Source organism: Silurus meridionalis, chromosome 19 (assembly GCF_014805685.1).
Source record: "Silurus meridionalis isolate SWU-2019-XX chromosome 19, ASM1480568v1, whole genome shotgun sequence".
NCBI classification, from domain to species: domain Eukaryota; kingdom Metazoa; phylum Chordata; class Actinopteri; order Siluriformes; family Siluridae; genus Silurus; species Silurus meridionalis.
The window spans coordinates 11,219,160-11,242,177 of NC_060902.1; the positions used below are offsets into that span (position 1 = coordinate 11,219,160).

Sequence of the window (23,018 nt, forward strand, 5' to 3'; positions counted from 1 at the left end):
GTCAGGTTAATATTTTAACATTCTATGTGATAGACATCAGTAACACCAGAAGACTATCACTAAAATGTTTTAAAAAACAAAATAGGTGAGCAACAGGTAACTCTCTATAATGCCCTAAGGTCTGAAGATGTTTACTTACATACTGTGTCGAGGGCTCTTTTGTGTGACTGCAGCACCAAAACAAAAAACCAGAACAGTGTACATTAAGACCCATTAAAAAAATGCTTCATTTTAATGCAAAGCTTAATTAAACACAGGACTGAACCATCTTTGGTCCTCTCCAGCTCTTAGACAGAGGAATGCTGAGTATAAACAGTACCTGTTGTAAAGCTTTTTCCTGTCTTACAGTCGTACAAATACAGCTCTATGGATAGCATTGTAGGATCTAAGCTGTGGGAGAAGTTTTACATTCCCTCGTTGCTGCTGACGTCCATTGTGTGGGCTTCAGTGTTGGTAGAGGCAAAACAAAGGCACAGTGGACTAAATGACCTCGTTGTTATGTTTGTAGATCATTTTCACAGCACTGAAAATAATGAACAATGACACAGAGAGATCTGAAATAGACAGAACTTGATGCCAAAAAAATTATAAGCTAAAATTCATTGAGATGTTTCTAAACAGAAATTTCCAGAGAATGCCCAATTAGGGATTGGACACATTCAGTCTATTATTTAAAACATATATCAAAACAAGTTAAATAGTTATTTATGATCAAATTCCCAACCTGATTCTCTCTCTCTCTCTCTCTCTCTCTCTCTCTCTCTCTCTCTCTCTCTCTCTCTCTTACACACACACACACACACACACACACACACACACACACACACACACACACACACACACACACATGCACATAACACCTGTAAAAAACTGTAGCAATTTGTAGCTATATTCTTAAACCTATTTTTATTCTTTATTCTAAACCCAGCCATTAGGGTTGCACAAGCCAGTGCACTCTTAGCGCCAGTCCCAAGCCCGGATAAATGGGGAGGGTTGCTTTAGGAAGGGCATCCAGCGGAAAACATGTGCTAAATCAAATATGCAGATCACGAATCAGAATTTCATACCGAATAGGTAGAGGCCCGAGTTACCAACAACCGCCACAGGTATTGTTAGCCAACAGGGTACCGGTGGAAATTGGGCTACTATTGACCGAAGGAGGAGAAGGAGAAGGAGAGGAGGAAGACTTCTACAGAGACAGCAGGAAAAGGAGAAGTGTAGGAGAGTGGTGGTTTGGGTTGGTACTTTAAATGTTGATACTATGACTGGTAAAGGGAGAGAGGTAGCTGATATGATGAAGTGGAGAAAGGTGGACATGTTGTGTGTTCAGGAGACCAAGTGGAAAGGTAGTAAGGCCAGGATTATTGGAGGTGGGTTTAAACTGTTCTATCATGGTGTGGATGGAAAGAGAAATGGTGTAGGGGTGATCCTGAAGGAAGAGTACAGCAAGAGTGTAGTGGAGGTAAAGAGAGTTTCTGACAGGGTGATGAACGTGAAGCTGGAAGTTGAAGGGGTGATGATAAATGCCATCAGTGTCTATGCTCCACAACTGGCCTGTAAGATGGAAGAGCAGGAACAATTCTGGAGAAAGTTGAAGTGATAGATGGTGTACCTAGGAATGAAAGATTGGTGATTGGGGCGGATTTCAATGGGCATGTAGGTAAAGGGAACAGAGGTAATGAGGAGGTGATGGGTAGGTAAGGCCTTAAGGAGAGGAATGTGGAAGGGCAGATGGTGGTAGATTTTGTTGAAAGAACGGAAATGGCAGTGGTGAACACTTATTTTAAGAAGAAGGAGGTTCATAGGGTGACCTATAAGAGTGGCGGAAGGTGGACACAGGTGGACTATGTTATATGTGAGAGATTCAACCTGAAGGAGATTGGAGACTGCAAGGTGTTGGCAGGAGACAGTGTAGCTAGACAGCATTGGATGGTGGTCTGTAGGATGGTTTTGGAGGTGAAGAAGAATAGGAGGAGAGTGAGAACTGAAAGAAGAATAAGATGGTGGAAACTAAAGGAGGAAGACTGTAGTATGAGATTCAGGGAAGAGCTCAGACAGGGGCTCGGTGGTGGTAAAGAGGTGCTGGATGATTGGGCAACTACTGCAGAAGTGATAAGGGAGACAGCTAGAAAGGTACTTGGTTTGACATCTGGAAATAGATAGGAAGACAAAGAGACGTGGTAGTGGAATGAGGAAGTGCAGGAGAGCATAAGGAGAAAGAGATTGGCAAAACACAATTGGGATCAACAGAGAGATGAGAAAAGTAGGCAGGAGTACATGGAGATGCGGCAGTAGGTGAAGAGGAAAGTGGCCAAGGAAAAGGCAAATGAGGAGCTGTATGTGAAGTTGGACACTAAGGAGGGAGAAAAGGATTTATACCGATTGGCCAGGCAGAGAGACCGAGCTGGGAAGGATGTGCCGCAAGTTAGAGCAATAAAGGATGGTGATGGAAATGTGTTGACTAGTGAGGAGAATGTGTTGAGAAGATGGAGGGCGTGTTTTGAGCAGCTGATGAACGAGGAAAATGAGAGAGAGAGAGAGAAGGTTGGATGGTGTGAAGATGATGAAGCAGGAAGTGGATAGTATTAGTAAGGAAGAAGTGAGAGCAGGGTTTAAGAGGATAAAGAGTGGAAAGTCGGTTGGACCAAACGACATACTGGTAGAAGCACGGAGATGTTTAGGAGAGATGGCAGTGGGGTTTTTAACTAGTTTCATTACTATTGAGACAAATGGGAAGATTTATGGTGTGGCCACAAATACAAGCAAAATAAATGCAATCAGTTCGACAAAACCACATAAATTAGTCCAGGTATCCGCAACCACCGGGCAACAGGCCAGTACCCGGCCTTGGATCATTTGTTACAAGGCCACACAGCAAGAATAAAAACGTTTGAATTTTAATTACATTTTTATTTTATTAACTTTCGTGGTCTGCAGGGTGTTTTATTTTTTTAAGATATGCCATTTCCACTTTCCCCGCAGTTTTTTCTATGCATCAATAAATTGGTTCTAATGCTACTTAACTGTTCTACTTATTCCATCATACTGTAACAAATGTCTTCATTCTTCTATCCTTTATTATTTCACTCCCTTGATATGTGTAGATTTTCTTCTTTTAATACATACATGCATATATGTATAATAGTATTATGTGATATGATATGCACATTATTGCTGACAACATATCCTGACAGCACATACAGCCCAACCCCACACCTCCAAGTCAAAAAATTGTCTTGATATATATAATCCTCAACTAATTCAGCAGTCCGGAACCATTTTTGCATCATGGACCAGTTTTATCAAAGACAATTTATTGACTGGGAGGTGTGGGGTTGGGCTGTATGTGCTGTCAGGATATGTTGTCAGCAATAATCTGCATATCATGCATATAATAATGTGCATATAATATCACATAATACTATATTATATATAATCATATTTCTGTTTACATGTTTTTAGTTTGCATATCTAGCTTCATAGGCACTTATGGTGCATTGTTGCAAGCGCTTTCTTAAATAATATGAGTTAGTAAGTACTTCCCCTTCTGACAGCACCCCTCTGACAGTTCTTGGTGACTTCAACCTCCTATCCGACAAGCTTTAGTCATCTTGCCTCTTGCCTTTTCTCAATACCTTCTCCTTGACATTTAACAGCTGCCCTCCAACACACAAGGGAGGAAATGTCCTGGACCTGGTTTTCACTCGACCTACCCCAGCTACAGACATGACTGCCACTCCGCTTCCAATTTCTGATCATCACCTGGTTTCTTTTTCAATCACTCTTCCTATTCAACCTAAAAATAATTTACATATCTCTCTTATCCGACCTAACCTTCACTCCATCTCTCCCTCCTCTGTAGCTTCCTGTACTCTTTCATCTCTTCCTGACTGTGACTCCTTTTCCTCTCTACCCTTGGATGTTGCTACTGACTCCTTCCTCTCATCTCTTTCCTCAACCATAGACCTCCTTTGCCCCTTGACTACAAAACCCAAGAAGTCTTCTTGTCCCACACTGTGGCTGTCAGAAGTTTTGCACAGCAATCGACAAGAACTCAGATCTGCAGAGAGGAAGTGGAAGAAATCACAACTCGATGTAGACCTCACATCTTACCGCGCACTCCTGACCAAATTTTCTTTGAATGTGACTTCTGCTAAAACTGCCTTCTACAAGGAAAAGCTTAAGGCCTCTGTACAAGATCCTCGTAAGCTCCACAACATCTTCTCTTCACTACTCAACCCCCCTGCCACACCTGCTCCACCCTCCCTGACTGCTAATGACTTTGCCTCCTTCTATAATGAAAAGATTAAGAAAATCTGCCAGACCTTCACTTCCTCCCCAACAATGACTACACAACACAGCCAGCAATTCACCACGTCATTGTCAAGCTTCTCAACCTTAACAAAAGATGAGATACTGCAAGTCATCCAATCTTGCAATCCCACCACCTGTCCTCTGGATCCAATCCCTTCAACTATCCTGCCCTTCATCTCCACAATCATCAACGGGTCATTGACATCTGGCTATGTACCAACTACCTTTAAGCAAGCAAGGGTGATTCCCATCTTGAAGAAACCTGCTCTGGATCCATCAGACATCAACAACGACAGACCGGTATCACTTCTGTCCTTTCTTTCTAAATCTCTGGAACGCACTGTTTTTAACCAGCTCTCTCTCACAGAACAACAATGATCCAAACCAGTCTGGGTTCAAAGCGGCACATTCCACAGAGTGTGTCCCACAAGGCTCGGTACTTGGTCCCCTCCTTTTCTCGCCCTATACCCACTCCATCTGTGAAGTCATATCCTCACATGGGTTTTCTTACCACTGCTATGCAGATAACACTCAACTAATCTTTTCTTTCCCTCCATCAGATACCACGGCTTCCGTTCAGATCTCGGCATGCTTGACAGACATATCTTCATGGATGAGTGCTCACCAACTAAAACTCACCCCCAGCAAAACAGAACTGCTGGTCATCCCAGGTGATTCACCTCCAGGTCAAGATCTACAAATAACACTTCATGACTTTGCTCTCCCCTTTAGCCACTGCTCGTAACCTTGGGGTAACTATGGACAATGAACTGTCCTTCTTCCCACATATCGTTAATGTAGCTCGCTCCTGTCGATTTCTTCTCTACAACATCCAATGGATTCGACCATTTCTGTCCACACAGGCTGCCCAGGTGCTTGTTCAGTCTCTTGTCATTTCAAGACTCGACTAAGGGCATCTGCTAAATGCCGCAATGTAAATGTAAATGTAAGTAAGGGTGCAATTTTAAGGATATAATGTATCACTAAAATAAACTTGCATGTTGAACATTTTATATATATTTAGAATTGTTTTTTTATTTTCTGTCCTTGTAGACGATATCAAATGTTCAAAGGGAATCAATGAAATTGATATCTGTCTCACTGCAAATGATTCACTCCTATGTGAAAAGACATTCTCAGAAAATCTTTCCTTTTACATGACTACAAACAATACTGTAGTACTGAACATGTCTTTGTCATCACTCTAGCCATACTTACTTACAACCAGTGCAAGCAAATGCACAATAAAATTATATACAAAAGAATATAACAAGCAGGATGGAGGTAATTTAACTTCTGTAAATTCTTCTTCTAAAAGCCAAAATGTTTAAATGATTTAAAAGTTGCAATAAACTGAAACAGGCGATAAAGGTATAAAGGTCACTGACAGTGAGAAAGAGGGAGAGTATTGCTATAAAACACAGGAACAGACAGCCTCTATTATGCAGAACTAATACACTAAACCCCAAACAAGAAGGCACAATACCAGAACACAAGCCCTCCTGAAGTGGAACAGAGTAGAGACAAACAGGATGCCAACACATTTGAAACTCAAATTCCTTCAACTGAACAACTCATTAGAGAGCAACAAAATTCCCTACACTAAAAGAATATACAGCACCCTCTATGTGTAAACTCTGCTTAATTGAAAATTTATATATTAACGCTTTTCAGAACATGGTGTGATGCACTTGCTTATCTGACAACTGAACAGTTGAAGATTAAAAACAGAGGACCAGGGGATGTTTTTCCAATTTTCATCTTTGCTCTTTGCCGCTGCTCTTAAATTCCTTTTCTTGGCTGACAGGAGCGGGGCCCAATGTTTTCTGCTGCAGTTGTGGCTCATCTGCATAAAAAAATGTTATGTTGTGCAATTTGAGATGCTTTTTTTGCTCACCATGGTTGCAAAGCCTGTTTATTTGCGCCTCCCTGCCAACTTGAACAAGTCTGGCCATTTCCTGAACATACTCTTTAACAAACTGTTGACCTTTAGAAGTAACTCATAAATGTATGGGTTAAATCAAAAAGATTAAAATACTCATTACAAAACAGTATGTTTTAATTATGTTTCTTATTTTTGGAAGTAGCTCCTCACTATCTAAACTTCATATCTTAAGGGTGTTATATATATATATATATATATATATATATATATATATATATATATATATATATATATATATATATATATATATATATTCTTATCTATAAAAGTGTTATAACGATAGATATTTCTGTCAGAAGATAAACAAATATATTCTGCCATTGTTTGTATTCATAAACAATACAAAATATTTTAGATGTTTATATTTAGGAAGACTATATACCAATTCACAGGCTACAAGGGATCAGTAAAAGGTCTAATAATGTAAATCAAGACCTTCACATTCACCAGGTCTAAACCCAGTACAACACCTGTGGGTGATTTCTAAACAATGTGTTAGGCAGTGACTCTCTACCATCTTCAGAATACTGCCTGAGGGAGGAACTGTTAAAAACTGTGTATAATCCCTTCAGATTTACCATATAGACTTGTAGCATCTCTTCCTCTGGAGCTCTGCAACTGTATTAAACTTGTCTGGAGTTTTTGTTTATGATTGATATGATTGATATGTGTAATGATATGATACACAATTATACACATTGTGTTCTACATACATAACCAAATCCTGGTTACTACAGACATTTTAAGAATGCTTGGATTAGTGTATGCTCAAATATTTAAAACCTGCAATAAAAGAAACATTAAGATTATCCCACGTGTTTTTTTTTTTACATGCTTGATTATAAGCTTTTAACTGATTACATGCGATTTAAATATGCTCTGCCTGCGTCATGGGCAATTTGAAGAGAACAATGCACAGTTCAAACAAAACATAATAGTTCAAACAGTCCTTGAAAAGCATATTTAAGCAAAGCTAACAAGTCTGTTAGCAAAGCATCGGTGGAAATTAAATTCAATCATGTATACACAAATAGCTATTAAGTCTGTGGATTATGACGGGAAAAAAGGAGCCTTTGAATTTGCGACAGCTGGTGTACTGGCTGTCAGTCCCATGCCCTCTATTCCTTCTCTGTCTCTCGTCCTCTCCAAATTGATCTTGGGTCCATGTGCTCTCGAACTGAGAGATACTGAGAGTGGTCTAAGGGTCAGATTAATGGTCGTAGTTAAGAGCAGCTGCTGCCGCAGGCAAACTCTGCTCAATACTATATGCTTGTCTTCCGTTTTCACCCTTTCTTTAATGAATCTATGTTTGTTTTATTAATTCTTATTAATTCTGCTTAAAAAAGGCAAATATTAAAAGTAATCATTCAATTATTAATTTTTTTTTTTTGACAGAGAAGCATAGAAGTTTGCTGTGTGATAATGTGGGCATTTATTTGTTTATTTCTTATAAAGTGTGCATGCCTGTGTATTATTATGTGAATTATCCTTAAACACCAGCTAGAGTTTAACAGTATAATGTTTAAAGAATTGTCAAGTGCACTGCAAACAAAACTCATGCCAATAATTAATTCAACCTTTATGCAGTGAATAGGGTCAGAAGTTAAGATGAGGTTATCCATTTACAACAGCAGATGTCACATACGCCTTAGACAGAACAACAAAAGAGAGGAGTCCTATATAAACAGCAGGCCCCTGAATGTCCAAGCATCTTTGACACACGCCCCAAGCACTCTACTTTCGTGAGAACATATTAAGATGGAAATTGAATGAGGATCCAATACAGCAGGGTGCGCTGGAAAGGTAAAATGTCAGAGTGCCTTGATTACAACAATTCAATTCAATAATTTGTTTTGAGCTACTGGTTGATTGCAAGTCAACGTGACAGAGAGAAACTGTAGACAGCCAGACAACATAATTAAGAAGAAAATGAAAACAGGAGATGAGTCTGGCAAAAGTACATTCCCTTTGATTTGATGACACTTCCAATATTTAATTTGATTGCATTATTATTTCTAAAAAAGATCTAGCAACCCTAGAAGCACCATTCTGCTGTAACATTATATTTAAATTAATTATATATGTGCTATACAGACCATGTATTAAAATAATTGTCATAAAGAAACATATGTGATTGGAACCGATTAGGATACACAAGCTGGGCAGTGATCTGTCAGTCAGCTGTCCAACTACTGTTATTATCTGATGGGGTCACACTTTAAACCTATTTTACACATACGCTAAGTAAAAGGTTGAACCGTAGACTGTGTTAACAGTAACAAAAGCACTTCCCTGCATGTCAGTCTCAGAATGGCTGCCACATGCAGGCCTATTCATTCTCTTCTCTCTGGTGTGTGGGGTTCAACCTCCCTATCAACAGGAGGTCATAACGTTGCTTCAGTTAATTGCTGGCCAGACTCCTATATAGCCTGCAGAAGTCTCAACCATACAGGGGAAGCCTTCCAGTGCACCCCCTTCTCAAACACGAATGAACACACACACACACACACACACACACACACACACACACACACACACACACACAAAAGACAATGTTTCAGGGGACAATAAAGCATAGCAGCTGGACAGCAAGACCACAAAGTAGTCCTGCATAAATAATTATGGAATAGAGAAAAGCCATCTGTAGTATAAACCAAACATCTGCTTCAAATCAATAAGCTACCAAGCAAAACAATGCATACATGCGTGTAATTATTTTTACATTTCGTAAATGTTGTGCTTTTCCACTACTGTATGGCAAAGTGATATGTGATGCTGACACTGATGGTGATGTCACCTCCCTGTAGGACTCAATGAACACTTGTTCTGTATGTAAACACTGATGATCTGTTACCCCAAACATGCCTCTGAGAGCTCTGTAGAAAAGAGTTGGGGGGTTGGCAAGAGAAAAAAGAAATGGTGATCCCTTTAAGCACTAAGCCCCTCAAAATACATGTCAAGACATGCAGAGAGACACTGGCATGTTGACACCTATTATTCCCTAAAGAGACATGGGAGAGTATGGTGACAGAGACATCATGGAATACAATAGATCTGAACAAATCCCCTCTGTAAAACTCCTGGAGTCATGCTTATTATTGTGTTTATTGCAACACAGGTTTATTAATTAAGAGGCAAGAAAATAATTTTATTTTTACTATAATCAAAGCCCAACATCTTGCTACTATTACTACAATATTGCTGCAGTTTGAGTTTTTTGTTTTTGTTTTTACAATATTTATGGCTCAGTACTAGCTTGCAATTTTTACAGAAACGGTTCATTTTGTGGTAATCATGTAAAATGTAGGTCGTGGGCAGCGACTTGTTTTGCAAATCTATAGACAGAATGTGTTGTGCTGACCGGGATACGTTTTTGGAGGAATTCTGAAGCCTCACCCATAAATGAACATGTGTATACACACACACACACACACACACACACACACACACACACACACACACACAGAAAACACAAACACACCTACAGGTACTTTAGAATAATCAAACGGACTAACTGCACTTTCTTAAACAGTGAGAGGAAACTAAGAAATTCATAGGAACATGGGCAAAACTTGAAAAAACACAGCACAAAGAGTAGCCTAAGCTCAAGTTTAAAATACGGAGCTATGAGAAGTAAAAACCAACGATTACACCACCATATCTTCAGTTTATATATATATATATATATATATATATATATATATATATATATATATATATATATATATATATATATTCATTAAAATCAGGTAGCAGATTAAAGAATTGAATTCATATTGCAGCTTCACAGTGAAATCACTTCAACAGAGTAATCAGAGGCAATTCAGGGCACACATAAGCAAAACAATTAGTATACAGTACATCACCTCATGACAAAATTAATATTTCATAGACACTCTCTTTATTCGAGCAAGAGTGTCTGCCCTTCCCCCTGTATATTCTAAACCGTATTCATGCTACACACTACATCACCCTGAGTTATAGCAACTCTGAATTAAATGTCACATTATTTTTTGTCACAACTACACTCTCACATTTAACATTAACCTACTATGGTTCATTAATCTATAATCATTCTGAACCTCTTGACTGGATGTTGATCACTTTGGGCAAATCAAAGTGACTCATATGAGGTCAAGGAGCATTTGATTCCAAAGAGAAAAGCACAGACATTGACCTTTAGGTGATAAACTTCAAGAGAAATAACAAAGCTCACAGACTCCTCAGACAAAGACGCAATCAGGAACTTTTACAACCTGGTGGACAATAAGAAGCAGATTTAGACTTGAGCTACTGTGCTGTTATTTCCCCATAATAAACACAAACAGGAAGAGTGAATGGCCAAGATTTACACGTGTCGCTTCTTGACCTTTTCTAAGTAAGGACCTTCACTTCTGCTGTCTGCTCCCATAAACTCCTGTTCATTGGAGCTCTATTTAACGGCAGAGTTGTAGCCTGTAATGAGTTATAGTCAACACAATAGTGGCACTTTAACAACAAAACTGACCTATTGGCTAGATTGGTCAGCATTTTTCAAACAATAAAACTCACTAGCTGGGCTTGTAATTAATAGTACATCTTAATGAATAGCATAACAGCCTAACTTGCATAGTAAGATTGTTAATTAAATATTATGACCAGTGTTTAAATCAGTAAAACCATTGTATCAAACAACCTGGAAGCTAAGAACATGGCTTCCAACCGTCTCATAAATGGTAATGTAAAATATTAATAAGACAATCTGACAATTGGAATTAAGTATTTATTTCACAATTACATAACTAATGTATGCAAAGGTAAAATAGTATTAAAGTGTTGTACCAGCCATCAAAATACTCCCATTTAGAACACACACACACGCGCACACACACGCGCACACACACACACACTAGAGAATGAATCAAATGAATGCGATACACTTTTTTAGCATATTGATTAAATAGAGTAATTCATTAAACTTTTATACAATATTATAAAATATTATTTTATATATATTATTTAACCAAGTGGGCATTTTATTTAAAATTGTTTTAAAAATGTAAACTGTTCAAATGTTGATGATCACAAATGTTTATAATAAGAAGAAATTACGTTAATAAAAAACAGCAAGCAATTTTATGCTTTGCATTCCTTCCCCCTAACTGCAACGAAAATTAATCGAACCGTGACTTTAAAAACTTAATTTTATATACCGATTATACATATTGTATATAAAATTACTGACTATATAGAATTAAATAAAGAAATAAAGGGATACGTTTATAAATTAATTTATTTAAGTAAAGCTTCTTTAAAACACTGTACATTGCTAAAAGCACCAAATACATATAACTGAATTTATGTGGTAACTATTCATTGTCATTTTCTGCATTGGCATTGGCATATTCTTAATAAAGCTATATGTTAATTCAATTCAGTCTTCCCTTAACCTGTAATTATTCAGTCACTGATCGTTTGATACAATACCCTTAAGAGCTATGTATTTCCTCAAATTTTCATTTAGTGGTCTCATTACCCATGCTGCAGTCTCTCAAGCTAAGTGCCTCGCTTTGAAGACTTCATTTGTCTGACTGACATCCCTTTGTGTATCTTTGTCTCTTTCAGTCTAATTTATATACCCAATACCAGAGTATGGAACACACAATCTTTAACCAATTTTTGGCACACACACAAAATAAAACAAGTTTGTGTAGATATTCTGCACAAATCTCTTTTGTGCTAAACATCTCTCTTTTACATCTAGAACAATAAGTTGACAAATAAAAAAAAGATTTGATTGGAAGTATGACATGCAACTAAAAGGCAAGAAAGAACTAGATTAAGCTGGTATGTTTTTATATATATATATATATATATATATATATATATATATATATATATATATATATCAAATCAAATTTTATTTGTCACATACACATACATACAGAGTACAACATGCAGTGAAATGCTTTATACGACTGTCCAACATTTAAGCATAAAAAGGAATAGAATTATAGAAAAAAAAGACTCATACTGTTCCCCCATTGTTACATGTTGGTGGAATAGCTCTCTTGACCACCCCCACCCCAGAACATCAGACTCAGACCTCTTTTTCTCTTCCCATTTGCAAGCATAAAGAAATCCCCTTGTGATATATGTTGCCTAAAGCAATTCGATTCAACTCAAAACATTCCGGGATGAACAATCTTCTGGGATCGAAACCTCTCCAACTTGTCTCGCAATTTACATTCTGCTCACCCCTCAAGAAATTTAACAAGACCGTGAAAATGACTGCCAAGGCTTATTTTTTTGTTCTGTGTATCTTCGAGCTCGCACACGCCCCTTTTCTGTTAATCCCATCCCGTTCTTAAATCCCGCTTTCTTGGCCCAGTTTGGGACAACAATGGAGACAATTGGGTGTCTCCCTGAGGGACAAAGTGGGTGAGTTTAAATATCAAAAGGCTACAGAGGACACCAAGGCAAAACCCAAGGAGGGCTGCTTTAGCCAAACCTCCACTGTCCATCTGCTGGCACGAAGAGCAAAAGATGGGAAATGTGAACAAGCATGGATTATAGACAGTGACAGAATGTGTTCTGCGTGTTATCAGTTTCATTTTTCTTCTTATTGTTTTCAAGGCAAGACAGGCAAGCACGCCTTTGTCAGCTGTCAAGTGATACTGCCTGCCAGACCATTTTTTTTACTTCATTTTTTTTTAACCCATTGTTCTCCCAATTTGGTAAGTTTCTTCTCTATCATGTGATAGATACTGTACCAACCAGGGAGGGTGAAGGTCAGCCATGTATCTGCAGGGCTAAATAACACGTGGAAGAAAACTCCAACTGCCCTCTTTAGGCACATGATCTTACGAATGCAGAGGATTGGTTATTATTGCTCAGATTGACAGATGTGACAGTAAAGCCCACCCAGATTGCCCAGACGATTTTGCTTTCTTGGACTCCAGACAATTGACAGCTGTGGCATCTTCCAGATTCAAACTCGTGATCTCACTGTTCCGAAGAATCCTTGAGACATTTTTTTATCTTAAGTGAATAATTTTTATCTTCTATATTCTGATTATGTGAAGGAACCATCACACTAAGATTACACGGATGGTTTAGCTCACAGTTTAAATGTGTCAATGTAACAGGGGAGCTGAAGTGTCATGTCACGGCAGAGCAATCTGTTCTTGCGACAACTCAAAATCTCTCCATAATATTATACTCCTGGCACCAAACCAGCATTAGTTTTCCATAGACTGGCCCTGATGTCTGTTACTTGTAGCCTGTCATGCATGATATGCATCTAGTGATAACGTGCTTTCTAAGCTAAAGTGGTCTCCGCCCCCTGACCCACTGACATCACTCCTATTAACACTGCATGTTATCTACCGCAGACCAGCAGGAATAGCCAGATCTGTGTAATGGGGATGAGGGAACAATGTATAAGGATAAAAGAGAAAAGAGAGATCTCAATGTCACATCAACACCTTTTCTTAACCTTGCTCTAAGAGCAGGTGTTGTGACCAAGTGAAGCTTTGTGATCAGAGGTGTGGGTTTTAGTTTACTACTGATCCACAAAGAACATAACACTTATTTTAAGAAGAAGGAGGATCATAGGGTGATGTATAAGAGTGGGGGAAGGTGCACACAGGTGGACTATGTGCTTTGCAGGAGATGCAACCTGAAGGAGATTGGAGACTGTAAGGTGTTGGCAGGGGACAGTGTAGCTAGACAGCATCGGATGGTGGTCTGTAGGATGGTTGTGGAGGCTAAGAAAGAGGAGGAGAAGAGTGAGGACTGAAAGAAGAATAAGATGGTGGAAACTGAAGGAGGAAGAATGTAGTGTGAGGTTCAGGGAAGAGGTCAGACAGAGGCTCGGTGGTGTTGAAGAGGTGTTGGATGATTGGGCAACTACTGCAGGAGTGATGAGGGAGGCAGCTAGACAAGTACTTGGTGTGACATCTGGAAATAGAAAGCAAGACAAGGAGACATGGTGGTGGAATGAGGAAGTGCAGGAGAGCATAAGGAGAAAGAGGTTGGCAAAACAGAAGTGGGATAGACAGAGTGATGAGTAAAGTAGGCAGGAGTACAAGGAGATGCGGCAGCAGGTAAAGAGGGATGTGGCGAAAGCCAAGGAAAAGGCATATGAGGAGCTGTATGAGAGGTTGGACACTAAGGAAGGAGAAAAGGATTTATACCGATTGGCCAGGCAGAGGGACCGAGCTGGGAAGGATGTGCTGCAAGTTAGAGCAGTAAAGGATGGAGAGGAAATGTGTTGACTAGTGAGGAGAGTGTGTTAAGAAGGTGGAGGGAGTATTTTGAGCAGCTGATGAATGAGGAAAATCAGAGAGAGAGAAGGTTGGATGATGTGGAGTTGGTGAAGCAGGATGTAGATAGGATTAGTAAGGAGGAAGTGAGAGCAGCGATTAAAAGGATGAAGAGTGGAAAGTCGGTTGGACCAGATGACATACCGGTAGAAGCGTGGAGATGTTTAGAGAGATGGCAGTGAGTTTTTAACCAGATTGTTTAACAGGATTTTGGAAGGTGAGAAGATGCCTGAGTAATGGAGAAGAAGTGTGCTGGTACCGATCTTTAAGCATAAGGGAGATGTGCAGACCTGCAGTAACTACAGGGGAATTAAGTTGATCAGTCACACCATGAAGTTATGGGAAAGAGTAGTGGAAGCCAGGCTGAGAGAAGAGGTGACCATCTGTGAGCAACAGTATGGTTTCATGCCGAGGAAGAGCACCACAGATGCCTTATTTGCTTTGAGGATGTTAATGGAGAAGTATAGAGAAGGACAGAAGGAATTGCATTGTGTATTTAGAGAAAGCGTACGACAGAGTGCCAAGAGAGGAGTTGTGGTATTGTATGAGGAAGTCAGGTGTGTCAGAGAAGTATGTGAGGGTGGTGCAGGACATGTACGAGGACAGTGTGACGGCAGTGAAGTGTGCAGTAGGTACGACAGACTGGTTCAGGGTGAAGGTTGGTCTGCATCAAGGATCGGCCCTAAGCCCTTTCCTGTTTGCAGTGGTGATGGACAGGTTGACGGATGAGGTCAGACAGGAGTCTCCTGGACTATGATGTTTGCGGATGATGTTGTGATTTGTGGTGAGAGTAGGGAGCAGGTTGAGAAGAGCCTGGAGAGCTGGAGATATGCGCTGGAGAGAAGAGGAATGAAAGTCAGTAGGAGTAAGACAGAGTACATGTGTGTGAATGAGAGGGAGGGCAGTGGAGTGGTGCGGTTACAGGGAGAAGAGCTGGAGAAGGTGGAGGAGTTCAGGTACCTGGGGTCAACAGTGCAAAGTAATGGAGAGTGTGTTAGAGAAGTAAAGAAAAGAGTGCAGGCAGGGTGGAGTGGGTGGAGAAGATTGTCAGGAGTGATTTGTGATAGTAGGGTATCTGCAAGAATGAAAGGGAAAGTTTATAGGACTGTGGTGAGACCTGCGATGTTGTATGGATTAGAGACAGTGGCATTGAGTAAAAGGCAGGAGGCAGAGCTGGAGGTAGCAGAGCTTAAGATGTTAAGGTTTTCGTTGGGAGTGACGAGAATGGACAAGATTAGAAATGAGTTTATTAGAGGGACAGCGCATGTAGGATGTTTTGGTGACAAGGTGAGGGAGGCGAGATTGAGATGGTTTGGACATGTGCAGAAGAGGGACATGAATTATATTGGCAGAAGAATGCTGAGGATGGAGCCACCAGGTAGGAGGAAAAGAGGAAGGCCAAGGAGGAGGTTCATGGATGTGGTGAGGGAAGACATGCAGGTAGTTGGTGTGAAAGAGGCAGATTTAGAGGACAGGGTGGTATGGAGACGGATGATCCGCTGTGGCGACCCCTAATGGGAGCAGCCGAAAGAAGAAGAAGACTGATCCACAAAGAACATGTCACAACCATAAAGTTGTGTCAGATTAGGTAACATATACAACATAATTTGGCAGTACACTTCCCAAACCAGTCATTTGGAAAGGGTATGTACAGAGGATTTAAATATAAGGCATACAACATACAAACAAAACCCGTTGTGAGTACAGTGTGATGTATTATGATGCGATAATCAGCCCATAAAAGAAAAATAACTAAAATGGGTGTTTTTAGAATTTCTTGCTGAGGGACATGTATATCTCTTTTTTTACACGGTGTTCTTTAGACATCTGCCCTTTAATAAGAGCTCAAATGGCCCTAGTTTCAGCCACCAACACTTTGCACAATGGTTACGAGGAGCCCCGGGGGTCAGAAGCACAGCAGCAACAAAGAGATAAACTCTTTTGTGTTAACGGCTTCCCAGCTATCAACAATACAATAAATCAAACGGACTTCGAAAAGAAACCACATGAATAAGTAAGTGGTAGAATTTTAAGAAGAATATAAATTATTTCTCACAGTAAGCTGATCTTAGTGAAAGACCGTCATAAACGGATCTACAAGTAGCATCTTTCTTTGCCCACGCTTTTGAAAATAATAGAATTTTCATGTCATTTTTATATAAAGTACCATAAATTACCTATTCTGTATTTAATAAAAATACTAAAATTAGAGCTAGGAACTAAAAACCTGCACGTTTGAAGCTTGACTGACATCTCCGATGGCAACAGGTGACAGACAAAAGAAAATAACACAGGATCTGCTATTCTTGTGACTCAAACCTTTATTTTATTTATCGGAAATAAAGATTAAAGTCACAATAATTAACTGATAATTCCGAATTAAAAAAGGAAATGTGAAAAAGAAAAAAGCAGACTTCAGGCTAACCAATAAAATGTCTCTTTTCTGCCTTTTCTACATACTAATAGTGTAAAAATATCAGAATTATGAATTAATTATAGCGACAGAAGCAATGGAACTCCTTCTCCTTTTTAGATGAGTTGCAAACCTACTCAAGCCTGACTTCCAAGTGTTTGTAAATGCATCTGTCCAGATATGAAGTCTACACATTGGAAATCTCCAGTGGTTTGCAGTCTTTCTGGCTACTGGCTGATAAAGTGGGTCATAGAGAAGATATAAATAAATAAATAAATTATTTAGTTGGGAGAATATGCCAGCATGTGCTTACACAAAAAATAATTTAATATATGCAGTTTTATTAAAAAAAAAAGTTTTTTAGCATATCTATTAGCCAGTTAGCATATCTATATTATTTTTATATATAAAAAAGTAATAATAGCTTTTTTTAATTATGAGATATCAGATACTCTTCATTAGTATTTGGTGGAATTACTTGAATCAAAATCTTAAGTAAACTTTCCACAAGCTTCCTACAATTTCCCACATCTTTGCTGTAAATTTTGCCTATTAAATTTGACAGAACTAATGTAACTCAGTCAGGATTTTAGGGCTTTGCTGCTTGGACACGTTTTAGTTCAGTCCATAAATTTTCTTTAGATTTCAGGTCAAGACTTTATGATGGCAACTTCAATTCTTTATACTTCATCATCATTTCTGGAAGTATATTTCTAATCACTGTCCTGTTGGAAAATACAGCTGCAGCCAAGTTATACATTCTGGCTGAGGTCTTAAAGCGTTGATTCAGTATCTCTATTCCCCTTTGCCATGATTCATCTATTTAATAAAATTGACCAAATCCTCTAAGACCAAAGTTCCGGAATGATGCAGTCTTAATATTTGCAGACGGTGTACTTTCAGTATTAGCACCAGCTAACAAGGAAGTCCCTATTTTTGGATGAATTGTATGGATTGCCCTGAGGCAGGCTATTAAATACAGCCACAGGACATTTACACTTAACTGATTATGACGATTGGTCATTCAGAAATGTCTACAAGTCGCTTTCCTGGAATCTTCCAGACTTCTTAAATATACCTCAGATGTGAATAAGAGATGCTTTAAGTAGATTTCTTTTCAATACAGGACTTTTCACTGCTCGTATTTTCACCACTCATGCATCCTTGCTGCTTAACATATTGGCAATATTTGCATTAATATTCCAGCCTAATTTATAAGCTTATCCTATGAAACAGGCTTTTCAAAAGAATACCGTGCTGTCTTTTTTACATAAGCCCCCAAAAAGATGCCGGTTCAGAGGTCTCGTAAGGTCTTTTGAAGCGGAAAGACATCCTCAAAGACACAGGCAGAAATATTCACATACAGTATGTGCAACAGCCATCTGGGAAACCGTATAAATACAGTGCTGTCTGTGACATGAAGATAACACGCTAGTTGCAAGCCTAAACTTCTTTTCCATTTTCAGCAGATTTAGTATTAAATAGATATACTGTGATAATCATACCCTGCTCTTCTTCTTCTCTCTTTCGATATATTTAAGTGAACACTCTATCTGCCAGATGGCCACCTTGCTTTGATGATACATAAATGCGGTTTTAAGAGGAAAAAATTACTTTGATCTGCTGGATATGAGGTTGCATCCATGGCAATTGAGACTTTCAACCATTACACAAAATCTGATACACAAAGTATACAATGTACAAATCTTCAAAAGTATGTCTACTAAGTCCAATGACATGTCATTTATATGACCATTTTTACTGCAAAGACTTTCCTTCTGTCTATAATCTATTTTGCGGCTAAAGAGAAAATCCCTGAATATGGAAATGCAAATTTTGATGAAAGAGAAAAATCCTCTGCAGGCAATTACTGCACGTTTGCATTAAAGTCTAATTTTGTAGCACTGATATTCATTCAGTGTGAACTGATTCAGCAAGTTTGCCCTTGTGACAGGCTGAAGGTCCAACAGAAAGATAAAGACTGCAAAAAGCAGCATTCATATGTCTGCTAATAATTCCCCCTAAAGACACATTTAAAAGAGCTAAAGTTTAAAAAAAAAGTCATAAAATAAAATACAAAATTAAGGAGGTGGCTAAATAATAAATACTAAATAACAATTATTTAATAATACAAATAAATAACCCAATAAAAAAATGCATTAGCTATTAAATAGCCTGTGTAAGCACCTTGATAGTATCTATGCAGAGATAAAATTTGGCCTAATTGTAATGTATTACATTACACTTATACTTATATAGCGCTTTTCTGCAGCACTCAAAGCGCTTAACATATGAAAGGGGGATTCTCCTCAACCACCACCAATGTGCAGCATCCACCTGGATGATGCGACGGCAGCCATATTGCGCCAGAACGCCCACCACACACCAGCATATTAGTGGAGAGGAGATAGAGTGATATAGCCAATTAATATGAGGGGATGATTAGTAGGCCAGGGGGCAAGTTTTTTTGGCCAGGATGACAGGGCACCCCTACCCGTTTTTCGAAAGACATCCTGGGATTTTTTATTACCACAGAGAGTCAGGACCTCGGTTTAACGTCTCATCCGAAGGACGGTGCTTTTTGACAGTATAGTGTCCCCGTCACTATACTGGGGTGTTAGGACCCACACAGACCACAGGGTGAGCACCCCCTGCTGGTCTCACTAACACCTCTACCAGCAGCAACCTGGTTTTTCCCAGGTGGTCTCCCATCCAAGTACTGGCCAGGCTCAGCCCTGCTTAGCTTCAGTGGGCAAGCTGTCTTGGGCTACAGGGTGATATGGCTGCTGGTTTATATTGAGTTCTGATCTAATGTGTACCTTTTCTGTAAGGATGAAATCACATTTCTTAAAGTGATATATATAGTGATTGGAAAGGAAAATTGGATACTAGTTTTACAAGAGAGTTAAGAGGAAGGCATTTTTTAGTGTCCTTAACACACTAAATGATCTTACCCTTAATCATAGTATGGCACAAACATGCAAAAAGATTATTTGACTAACAAAACAACAACCGGTCAGACATACACTGCAACCGAGCAACACAAGAGCTAGTGAGTTCTTCCCTTCAGAATCAGTGAGTTATTACAATAGACACACCAAAGCAATACCTATCCACATATATAACAACATGAGTTAACACTACATCACAAACAAGCCACAACAAGGTTGTGTTTAATGGTTTAGGCAATAGTACAGACTTTCTGAATAATTGAAAGTCCCTCATCCATATGCTAAAGGCCAAAATGCATTGATTTAAGTCCCATACACAGCTGGCAATCTATTCTTGTTTTACAATTATTTTAAATCCCTAACCAGACAGTGCATTTACTGAGTTGAACCCATACAGAGTGGTCTTCTGGGTCTTCCATTATTGTTTTGCCATGCTCGTTGCTGTTCCTAGGGCCGGGAGCAATCTAGCAAAATACAAGGTTGTGTTAAAACAAGCAAAATGCTCTTGCTGATCCCTTTTAATCATTCCCTCCTCCAGACGCACCCTTCTCACACTAACTCACCCCTTGTCGGGAGCAAGCTGCTGTTTCGAAACTAAAAATAGAGCATCGGAAAAAATAAAACAAAGGCCAGCAAACTGAAAGGTGTGCATCCAGTTGCAGTATGAGAAACATGATCTTGCATGGCACTTGGCTTCAGGGAGGAGGGGAAATGAAAAGATACTTGGGAGAAGGGAGAGATGTAGTGCATGACACATCCTATATATAAAAAAAAAAGGCCAAAGAAAACCATATCCATAAAAACACACTGCATCGATGACAAGTTGTTAAACAATAAATTTTAAATATAGCCTACATTTAAACAGCTGCTATAGAGTGTGTATACTGTACAGTTAAATAGAATTGTCAATATTATCCTCTGTTGGATTTTCATTGTATAACACCCCCCCCAAAAAAAAAAAAAGTTGAGATCAGATGAGATGGTATGCCTAATTCTGTTTTAATTGCAGGCATCCAGTACCTGCTGTGACCAGCATGGAAGGGCAAATGCCACTCCATGCAATATCACAGACAAGTTGCCAGGTAGAAGGATTACTTAAAATTAATCCACACAGTAGAAAATACTATAGCATGTGAAACCGATTTAAACTCTCCTCAAGGAACAGATTATCTTTTGAACACTGCACAAAAATAAGAGCACACTACTGTTATGAAATCTACAGGTTAAATTACTTGTTTTGTTATATTCCAATAATTCGGGCCTTACTAATTTTACTCATATTTAGTGGTACATGGAGTGGTTAAAATGCCACCACCTAATGGTGACTAATGGTACTGCAGTTGGAAGCCAGCAGGGAAACTGCAAGTCACTATCTGCAAGTTTCTATACAGTGAATAAAAACAAACAAAAAAAATCTTAATTTACAGAACAAACACTGTGAGTCTAATATTATGCATCCTAATAGTATAGTTTTTATCTCAATCTGTAAAAGTATATTTCCAATCCCACTCCCAAACATGCTGTGACCCACTATTATTCTTGCCTTTTTACATAAATAGATAATAAAGGAACTCCTTTAATTAACTGCACACAATAGCCTGAGTGGCTCTCTAATATCTTTTCTTGCTTATTCAGGTGAACTAGCCTCTGTCAACAATCAAACGTTCTGTGATCAGATACTGTGGGTCACATTTCACTTTATGGTGAATTAGGCCTCAGCGGAACAAAATAATACTGCAATCTGAATAGAGCTGATGACATATGTACATCTCACGGTCATTCATTCCAAAGGCTCAAGCTATGTGGAAGTTGTGGGAGTGAGGCTGGGGCAAGGTCACATGGCTATAGATACTATCTTAAGTGGGCGTCATTGTATATTTAATTCATGACGGAAAAGTTGTTCAGTCAGTTAAGTAAGGCAGGAAAGAGCTTCACATGTTAATGGAAATAATTTCAAATGGAATTAGCATTATATCTGTGGACCTTGATTTACAGTAAAAGGTGTCAAAAATTATTAAGAAAATGTGGACTATAAAAGCATCCTAATTAAGATATATTTCTATGCAACACAACGTATATATTTTATCATCCAATTATCTTGAATTAGTAAATTATTCTAAATTGAATAAAGCATCAGAAGTACCTGCTCACTGTTGGTACTATTTCTCTGTTTTCTCCAAATGGCTGACATGATACAAACACTGGGACACTAACGCAAAATATTACTTTTACATTCGATGAGCATAACAATAGTTTTCTCTAGTTATACATACTAAACAAAATTAGAGAAAATGTTAATTTCTACAATATCTTAGTACCTGATAACAACAAAAAAAGAAATATTCCAACAATTAAATAGAGATATATTTTCCATATCAACTCATTTTACCTTCACTGGTCCAGCTATTTAAAAATAACAAATGTAAACTTTTCAACATATTGCTCCTTTTCCTTTCTTTGAATTTGATGACATTTCTAATGAGATCCAGTCTGCATCATAGACCATTTAATATCATCTTCTTGTAAGCTGATACTATGAAATACAAAAACTTGTGATGAGAATTCTTCATATCATCTTCAATAACATATCACTGTCAAAAAGTGAGCAGTTTTTTATACGAGTACTTACACTTAAAAAAATGCTATTCTTTACCCTTCCTTGAAGCTAGTATGGAACCCTTCTTTTTGTAACTTTCACACATATCTTTGGATGTAGTGTACATTAAAAAAACATTTACGGTACATAACTGGACTGTGATTACCTTTCAGAGTAGAGCTTAATGGACATATTACATGCAGCATTCAAGGTAAAAGATTCATAGTGATGGTACAGAAGGTGAGAATTACAGGCCTACTGGACAGTGTGCATAATAAAATGATTTCTGAGTTATTCTTAATGAAGTAAACCAGTTTACATGGTAATGAAGTAAAAATGGCACAAGCCTGAGTTCTGTCTGGCCTCTACATAGCAAAGTTCTAGCCTCCCCAGCCAAGCTGAACAGGATGTTACGCATGCAAAATCCCTAGAACCCATTTTTAAACCAACAAACATTGTATTATACTGACAGTCTTTTGTATCTTCATCACTA

The 23,018-nt window shown here is 38.6% G+C and overlaps 1 protein-coding gene and 1 pseudogene across 26 annotated transcripts in view; one reads left to right on the forward strand and one right to left on the reverse strand.

Moving 5' to 3' along the window:
- nfasca (neurofascin homolog (chicken) a) overlaps nt 1–23,018 on the reverse strand; it is a 77,193-nt gene that overhangs the window by 53,477 nt on the left and 698 nt on the right. The window contains exon 1 of one of the 26 annotated variants that reach the window (XM_046874821.1): nt 140–160. The exons of the other annotated variants lie outside the window; for them this stretch is intronic. The gene's annotated coding sequence lies outside the window, so the exon portion shown is untranslated. Of the gene's footprint in view, nt 1–139; nt 161–23,018 lie in introns of those variants that run through there. 26 annotated transcript variants of the gene reach the window in all.
- LOC124401963 lies at nt 1,517–5,225 on the forward strand (annotated as a pseudogene).